The sequence below is a fragment of the Mus pahari genome, chromosome 3 (assembly GCF_900095145.1).
Source record: "Mus pahari chromosome 3, PAHARI_EIJ_v1.1, whole genome shotgun sequence".
Taxonomy (NCBI): Eukaryota; Metazoa; Chordata; class Mammalia; order Rodentia; family Muridae; genus Mus; species Mus pahari.
In genome coordinates this window covers 102,176,919-102,184,617 of record NC_034592.1, presented here as the reverse complement: position 1 = coordinate 102,184,617, position 7,699 = coordinate 102,176,919, and the positions used below count along the sequence as shown (strand labels likewise).

At 51.4% G+C, this 7,699-nt stretch overlaps 1 long non-coding RNA gene across 1 annotated transcript; it reads right to left on the bottom strand.

Moving 5' to 3' along the window:
• Nucleotides 1–1,011: 1,011 nt before the first annotated feature.
• Nucleotides 1,012–6,265, bottom strand: LOC110319699. Its single transcript, XR_003843516.1, has 4 exons — nucleotides 6,162–6,265; nucleotides 4,509–4,560; nucleotides 3,289–3,296; nucleotides 1,012–1,466 (listed from the first exon to the last, which is right to left on the bottom strand). It is a non-coding gene; the product is annotated as an uncharacterized LOC110319699 (long non-coding RNA).
• Between the last annotated feature and the right edge of the window lie 1,434 nt (nucleotides 6,266–7,699).

Sequence of the window (7,699 nt, the reverse complement as noted above, 5' to 3'; positions counted from 1 at the left end):
CTGGCCTTGAGCCTGCGGCCTCTTCCTACCTTAAAGCCTCTTCTTGAATCTTTTAAGTGCGCAACAAGGGATAGGGGGAGTGAGAGGAGAGGAGGAGAGATGCCCAGCCCCTTTCATGCAGTTACGGCCACTCCCCGGGGACCTCAGCCTTACAGAGAGACCTGATAGCCACCCACTTCGGAGCACTTGCTAGCCCCAACCAGGAACTAGCTATGAAGGAATTGAGATGTTGGTCCAAGGGCCGGCCTGGCTAGAGAACTGTAGCTGAATTATAGTGAATACCAGAATAGATTTGGATAGGGGAAAAAAAAGACCTTCACAGCAGGCTGTTCTGGGCCTGGCTGTGCTGTGCATGGAGGTGGCAAGCTGGAAGCAACGGGCTGAGGAGAGTCAGACTCAAGAGGTTTGGTTTGAAGATACCCCTTAATTGTGTCCAAATGCTGGTCTAGACAAGGCGAGGGTTCTAAGGCCTGGGCTGAGTGGATCTGGAGGGTTAGAAGGGCCTTGAGTGACTTACAGTTGGTGCAGAGATAAAGGCAGCCTTAAATCAGTGCCAGGGGGCCAGGGTGGATCTAAGCCTAGGAGATGGTCGATACCACCTCTGATCTACAGTTTGTGGCAGAGAAAGGGCAGGGTGCAAAGAGAGCCATTTCTTTCCAATAGCTTTAAGGCAAGCTGCCTGGAGACAGTGGAGCTGTGGCTGGCTGGGGAGGTTTTGGAAATGTGAAGGTATGAAAGGCAGGCAGATCATGCATCACCCGGAGTGGGATTTAGGAGACTGTAACAAAAGAAGGTTGGGAGTTCAGTATGTGTTCAGGAAATGGTGAGAATGTACCCGGAGCTGCTGAAGCCCCGTCAGATCAGTGCTCTTCAGCAGCGATCGATATGCTGTGGGTACCACTCAGTCGAGCTTCTGAGCATGCCAAGATGGATGTCTGGTTTCCATAGTAAGGAATTTTAGATAGAGCTGGGCTCTGAGGACCAGTTGGATATGAAGAAAGACAGTCTCTAACAAGAACAAATATGGCCTCCAGGAGGCTATTTATTTGCAAGGGAAAATTCTAGTTTAGACCCGGTGCCGGGTCAGCTGGAGATTCCACGCAGACTCCTCATCTTGTGTCTTCGTTTCTTCTGACTTCTCAGTGATGTGGACCAGGGTGAGGGCCACAGTGCCCATGGCCATGGCCATGGGATGGACCACCATGTCCTGGAGGGTGATGTCCCCCATGACAGTGCCCTGGGCCATGGCCATGGGATGGGCAACCATGTCCTGGAGGGTGATGTCCCCCATGACAGTGCCCTGGGCCATGGCCATGGGATGGACCACCATGTCCTGGAGGGTGATGTCCCCCATGACAGTGCCCTGGGCCATGGCCATCATGTCCTGGAGAGTGATGTCCCCCATGACAGTGTCCTGGACCATGGCCAGGGGGTGGCCCACAGTGAGAATGACCCTGGCAATGTCCCTGTGGAAAGCCAAAAGAGAAATGCCAGGGTGCAAAGTCAATGCCAATGGTTGCAGTCAATTCTTCTTTACCTCCCCTCCCCAAGGGACTCAGGATTCCTGGGCATCTGCAAGGGGTGTAGTAGGAAGTTGGGTGATACAGGTAGCAAGGAACTGCTCCTAGCCCTACTTCTTTTGCAGTGAAGTCCTTTAGGTATCAGGCAAGGAAAAGGGGGAGAGTCTGGATGTTTTAGGTTTATCCCTTTTGCAGAGCTGTGACCTCTTTTTCTGGACCTAGTTATTTATTTGTAAGAAACAAGATTATCTTCCCCAGCCTTGAGGCCCTGGCAGAATGGCTACAAGTTCTGCTTTGCTAGAAATGATTATACTTGGGGGCAAAGGTGAATCTGGGGAGGCTGGAGAAGAATCCCCTGAGAGCCAGGTAGGAAGAAAGCCAGGCTCCAAGGAGAACAGGTCAAAGGCAGAGGGTAGACAACAAGGAGATGTTGTGTATAGATAGAAGTGTGTTAAATGTATACACTGTAGCTACAGTTGTGGAGTGTGGTGGCACATGCCCTTAACCCTTTAAGGAGGCAGAGGCAGGTGGATCTCTGTGGGTTCAAGACTAGCCTTATCTAAATAGTGAGTTTCAGATTAGCCAGAGCCATAGAATGAAGCCTTGTATTTAAATTTTTTGGCCAGGTATGGTGGTACACGCTTTTAATTCTAGCAACATAAGAGGCAGAAACAGGGAGATCTCTGAGTTCAAGGCTAGTCTGATCTACATAGTGAGCTTCAGGCCAGGCCAAGGCTACATGATGAGATCTTGTCTCAAAAATAAAAGCAACTAAATTAAATTTTAAAACTTGTCCGGGTATGGAGTACAATGGTAGAGAATTTGTCCACAAACCATAAACCCAGTACTGTAAAAGCTAAACAAAACCACAACAAAATAGCGATGACTGGATATATGCCTGCAGGTGGGTACTTAAGTATGTACACATATGTACACACAGGGCGTCTAGGTAGGAGCCTATAGTGTCCCTGAGCCAGACCTAATCAGGAAGCGGTGGAAGCTCCACTTCTCAGCTCTAAGAGGCCTGGGAGAGCTGCAGACCAGGAGTGTTTGTCTCTTGCTATAGGCCTAGGAAAATCCCAGGGCACTGGGATCCGGAGCCCAGTGGTAAAGAAGCGAGCTTATGGTCCTCTGTTCCAGGAGTGGGATGGCTCCCTCCTCTGCTCTGGCCATCCAGGGGGTTGATAGGGCAGAATACCTACAGGGAAGACAGTCTCCATAACTGGGGGCTAGCCTCCTACAACAGTCCCTGCCTCAATAGGGCTCAGCCACTCTAGGAAACAGCCGCTTCCTTCCCACCCTTCCATGGCAGGGTCACAGACGCAGGCCAGGAAGTCTGTCTGCTGCTGGTTGAGAGGGGGTGGTGGTGAGCAGGCAGCCTTCCCTTCCTTCCCTTGCAGAAGCCTGGCCTAGCAGGCCTGCAGTGTGCCTGGGGCTTGAGAGCCACCGAGCCAGCCAGCCAGGGAAGCACAGAACAGGCTGGGAACCAGCAGGGGAGAGGATGGGCTGCTGGGCCAGGGGAGGGAAGTAAGGAAAGGAGAGAGACAGATGGGAAAACAGAGGAGAGACTGCCAAGGAGAAGGTTGCAGTTGGCAGGGGGTGGGCGGATGCGGCAGCACTCCGCCCTTCCCAGGCTGCTGCCTGAGTCTTCCTGGCTTCATTTGGCAAAGTCCTGGTCCAAGAATGAGGTGAGAGGTCGGAAAGAAGCAGGCGGGGGGGAGGGGGGGCAAGAGGAAAGGGAGGAAGGAAGGCTCGAGAATGTTCCTACCTTGCCACCTGTTAGAGAGAAAGGGGGGAAAAGAGAGTGGTTTCAGTCCTTTGGTTTTGAAGGGGACAACTTGCCCCTGCCTCCTCTCTGGTGCTAGTTCCTGTGTTCACTCCTGCCCCCACCACGGCTCCTCAGACTTGGCCACCTGACAGTCATTCCTTCATTCATCCACTAACAGCAGACTCATATTGAAAGTCAATACAAAGCTTACTTGTGCATCCCTGTGGGCTCAAGAGCTGGCTGAGTCCCCTGGGTGGCACAGGGCCAGGTAGGAGGTTAAGGTTTTGTCCACACTGCCAGTGGTCTGCCCTCCTAACCTTGGTCAAATTTCAGGGCCCTTGGGAGGCACGCTATTGTGGTAAACCCCAAGTCTTCCTCTGCTGTCTCCGTCTGGGCCCCAGCCAGCCTCCGTTCATCCCTGAGCGTCTGCGCATAGCCCCTCAGAGCTCTGTGCCTTATATCCTGGTTACAACCTTCTGGTCTCGGTCTGGGTCTCTGCCCTTGCTGTCTGCTGTGTGGAGAGCTCTCTAAGGTCACTCTGCCTTACTGCCCAGCAGGGATTCACATTGCGGGCAAGATACCCACCGAGGACATCACCGCTCATTCTGCAGAAGCCACCTGTGTGGTACTGGGTGTCCCCAAAGGTGGGCTTTGGTGGGTGGGAATTCTTTTTTTTTTTTTGGTTTTTTTCGAGACAGGGTTTCTCTGTATAGCCCTGGCTGTCCTGGAACTCACTTTGTAGACCAGGATGGCCTCGAACTCAGAAATCCGCCTGCCTCTGCCTCCAGAGTGCTGGGATTAAAGGCGTGCGCCACCACGTCCAGCTGGTGGGTGGGAATTCTAGCTCTTTTGTGTCTTTTGAGGGGAGGCAACAGCATGGGCACCAAGAGCGCCAGACCCGACAGCGCTGCTCTTTCCCAGGACCTCATGGGTACCATGGGAGAGGGACCTGCCTGTTGCTCTCCTTAGGTTGAAGAGCTATTGAGATGAGGGATGTATAGGCTTGTTTCTTAAATATAAAGTGTTCGTTGGAATACAAAGGTTTGTTTGCATTTGAAACTGCACACAGGTACCTACACACACACACACACACACACACACACACACATGCAAGCACACTTGGCATTCAACAGATATGACTGACTGATTGCCTCTGCCCTTCCCTCTCTCCTTTCTCTTCTCTTCCTTCCACCTCCTAGCCACCCAGTCATGCTGCTTACCTGGATGCATCTTTACGGGGCCAGAGCAGGAAACGACACACGGAGGGAGCACCTGTGGTTAACAGATAAAGTTTTATTTGCAGCAATTTAACCCCTAGTCCAAAAAGTCTCTTTCCTTTCTAGGGCTGTACACACATAGTTCCTTCAAAAGAAGAAAGGGGGGCCTGCCAAGTGCCCTGGTCGTGATACTCCCCCCCCCCCAGGGTAGGTAGTGAGGGGTGATAGGGAGGCTTGGAACCTTCGGTGTATGCAGAGCAGGGAGGGGCAGAACAGATGGGTGGGCGTGGGCTTCTGGAGAGGACAGGGACCAGGACTTTGTTCTTGAAGCACAAATGAATGGATGGCCTTCCTGGGCCATCACTGCTCATTATTGTCTCTCCTCATAAAGACTGGAAGAGGGTGAGGGGTTTAAGGTCTGAGTCCATTTATCATCCACTGGCAAGCTGTCCTCATGTGGAGCTGCTGTTGAGGCTAGAGCCTCATCTTTTTGGGCCTGGCATGCAAGGCACAATTGACAACCCCAGAACTGACAACCCTATAACACAGTCCACTTGAAGACTAAAGGTATCAAGACCCTCTGAGCTCACATAGTCACTGGGCAAATGAGCACAGATGTACACACACACACACACACACACACATGCACATACATACATTCACACGCACACACACGTGCACACACACACACACACACACACACGCGCACACGCGCACACACACATGCACACACCTTTAATACAAAGTACAGAGTCGAAGATCAAATGTGGAGCCTTGTACTTGGGAAGCGGCCTTTCTCCCACTGAGCCTTTCCCCAGCCCTAGAAGACTTTTATTGGCTTCTGTATGTTCAGCTGAAATCAATCCCAAATTATTCCCATAGTCTTTCTGCCTCTCTACTTTTTTTTTAATTAAAATTTTTTTTAAATTTTATATGTATGGGTGTTTTGCCTCAACTTATGTCTGGGCACCATGTTCATGCAGTGCACACAGAGGCCAAAAGTAGGAACCAGACACCCAAGAAGGAGTCACACGTGGCTGTGACTGTGAGCATTGAACCCAGGTTCTCTAGAAGAGCAGTCAGTGCTCTTAACTGCTGAGCCAGCTCTCCAGCCTCAACGACTCCCCACTCTTTCCCCTTGACTAACGATGCGCTTGGAAGAATCTCACAAGGCTGGACTTCAGTGTGTGAAGGGACATTAACGGAAACCTTTGGGTCAATTAAGACCTGAGTTAAAGCAAGAGAAAAAAACCAGTCCTTGGGATGCCTTTTCCATTCAGGTCTAGCTAACTGAGAAACAGGAATTGTCAGTTCTAGAAGGGACTTTGCATGCCTGTAACTCTCAAGTGATCTCTCCACCTGATGTGTCAGTTCTAACTCCTGCAGAGTGGAGGTCCCGGGGCTAGCCTGGAAGCTGGGGAGGACAGGTAGGCAAATATGCACACAGATGCACAACTACCTGGCACAGACACAGGCAAGCCTTTAGAAACCCATCAACATGTACAGACATATGTTATCCTCACAAAGACCCAGAGGTACAGGAACCAGTTCAATGAGCAGACACGTGCCCAGAGAGTCTAGGACCACACCGGCACCCATCCACCACACAGAGCCAGCTCCCTTTACCACCCTCAGCAAGCAGGGCCAGGTCCTTACCTGAGAGTGTAGAGTAGGAACAGGAAGACTGACTGCCTCCCCTCCAGGGACTATTTATACAGGGCAGGGTGGGGCTGGGCCATATGCTCTTGGGAGAGTCCAGGGCTGAGGGTTCAGAGACTGAAGAGGGTTGGACTAGTGTCCACCTGGGCAAAGAGCACTAGAAAGCAGGGGTGGGGCGGGGCGGGGCGGGGCGGGGCGGATGAGGAGAGGAGGGAACATTTCAGAGCCAGGTACTAGGTCACAGGTGAGTGCTCCACACAGGGCTAGCACACTGATTTCCACAAACTAGACCTGGGCAAAGAGCACTAGAAAACAGGGGTGGGGCGGGGCGGGGCAGATGAGGACAGGAGGGAACATTTCAGAGCCAGGTGCAAGGTCACAGGTGAGTGCTCCACACAGGGCTAGCACACTGATTTCCACAAACTAGACAGGGCCACCATCTCCCCCCAGCACGTGGGAGAGGGAAAGTGACCCTCGGTACATTCCTGCCTTGGAACCTATGGCCTAGAGTTCTTCAACTGTTGCCCAATCCAGTGAGCTTGTCTGGAAACAGAAAGCACACACAGAAAAGGGGACCATGGGGATGAGATATACATGAGGCAGAAAGGATGAAAACCTTTGGAGCCCAAGCTGCCGAGTTGCTCTGCCTTTCTTTGCTGAGCCCTTGGTAGGCTGCTGGTACTGATGCCCCAGCGCTTGCTCTGTGCCATGATACTTTGTTCCTGTGCTCCCCTGGGCAGACCAGGAGCCCCTGCTACGAGCTTTCTGTCTTCTGAGATTCTTTCTTCCAATGCTTCTCATCCCCATTGGCCTCTGCGCACCTCAGATGCAGGGACACAGTGGCTTCTTCAGTCACTTGGTCAATGACTGCTCTTCTGGCATTAGTAAGTGCCCAGTGAATTTGATGGATGATTTTATTTTTAAAGAGTTTATGTGTATAGGTGTCTTACTGGCATGTATGCCTGTGCACTCCATACATACAGTGCCCGTGAAGGTCAACCAGAATCCCCCGGATCCCCTGGAACTGGAGTTACACACAGTTGTGACCCATCATATAGAAGCTGGGAATTGAACTCAGGTCCTCTGGAAAAGAAGACAGTGCTCTTAACTGTGGAGCCGCCTCTCTAGCACCTTGGTGAATGAATTTTGATAAAAATGCTAAAGTTAGTTGTTGAGTAATGACTGGCTTCTTTTGTGTGTGTGTGTTTTATATTTGTGTATATTTTTCCTTCCATATTTATGTTTTTATTTTCTGGAAGATGGCTGTGTTCTGTCCTGATATTACAATGCTGCTCAAAACAAGATCCTTACCAGGTAGGCTACAGAATGAGATCCTGTCAAAAATAAGACTGAAATTGGCAATGGCTCAGGGGGTGAAGGCACTCCCCTCTGTCCAGCCTGACAACCTGAGCGTGATCACCTGAGCCCACAGGGTGGAGGCAGGGAACTGACTCCCAAAAGCTGTACTCTGACCTCCACTCTCAGTCCACGGCATGCTGTGTATATACACACACACACACACACACACACACACA